Source organism: Adiantum capillus-veneris, chromosome 25, assembly GCF_014529385.1.
Source record: "Adiantum capillus-veneris isolate H3 chromosome 25, ASM1452938v2, whole genome shotgun sequence".
Lineage (NCBI taxonomy): Eukaryota > Viridiplantae > Streptophyta > Polypodiopsida > Polypodiales > Pteridaceae > Adiantum > Adiantum capillus-veneris.
The window spans coordinates 118,267,183-118,268,609 of NC_140955.1; positions in this window are offsets into that span (position 1 = coordinate 118,267,183).

Consider the following 1,427-nt stretch of genomic DNA (forward strand, 5'->3'; position numbering starts at 1 on the left):
GATTTTCCAAGGTCTATTCCTTCTCTGATATTGATATCAAAGGTTTTCTATCTACTTTACTATATTTCCCTTTTTTATTTTTCCCAAAATTGGAGTAATTTTACTGGAATATATCATTAAACTAATTTCCTAAAGGTAGCATAATTATCACAGGTTCCTTGAGGTCTAATAAACCTTTGACAAAGTTCTCGATTCGATTGAAATCAATTTACTAATTTCCCCTATTTAAACAGCTCAAAAAACAGAGTAATTCTGCATAATTAATTAGCTAGATTCATTATCTGTGTTTTTCCTAATTATCACGGGTTCTTTAGCACTAAATTAACCACTGATAAATATATTTTAGCAATTGAAATCAATTTACTAATTTCCCCTATTTAAATAGCTCAAGAAACAGAGTAATTCTGCATAATTAATTAGCTAGATTCATTATCTGAGTTTTTCCTAATTATCACGGGTTCCTTAGGACCCAATTAACCACTGATAAATATATTATAGCAATTGAAATCAATTTACTAATTTCTCCTATTTAAATAGCTCAAAAAACAGAGTAATTCTGCATAATTAATTAGCTAGATTCATTATCTGTGTTTTTCCTAATTATCACGGGTTTCTTAGCACCCAATTAACCACTAATAAATATATTATAGCAATTGAAATCAATTTACTAATTTCCCCTATTTAAATAGCTCAAAAAATAGAGTAATTCTGCATAATTAATAAGCTAGATTCATTATCTGAGTTTTTCCTAATTATCACGGGTTCCTTAGCACCCAATTAACCACTGATAAATATATTATATCAATTAAATTAATTTACTAATTTCCCCTATTTAAATATCTCAAAAAATAGAGTAATTCTGCATAATTAATTAGCTAGATTCATTATCTGAGTCTTTCCTAATTATCACAGGTTCCTTAGAACCCAATTAACCACTGATAAATATATTGTAGCAATTGAAATCAATTTACTAATTTCCCCTATTTAAATATCTCAAAAAACAGAGTAATTCTGCATAGTTAATTAGTTAGATTCATTATCTGAGCTTTTCCTAATTATCACGGATTCTTTAACACCCAATTAACCACTGATAAATATATTATAGCAATTGAAATCAATTTGCTAATTTCCCCTATTTAAATAGCTCAAAAATCAGAGTAATTCTGCATAATTTAATTAGCTAGATTCATTATCTGAGCTTTTCCTAATTATCACGGGTTCCTTAACACCCAATTAACCACTGATAAATATTTTGTAGCAATTGAAATCAATTTACTAATTTCCCCTATTTAATTAGCTCAAAAAACAGAGTAATTCTGCATAATTAATTAGGAAAATTACTCAGAACATTATAGGATAATTTTCCTAGCTTAATTACTGTCTAATGCAACTCTGATAATTACCTCATCTTAATCGAAGCTTAATTA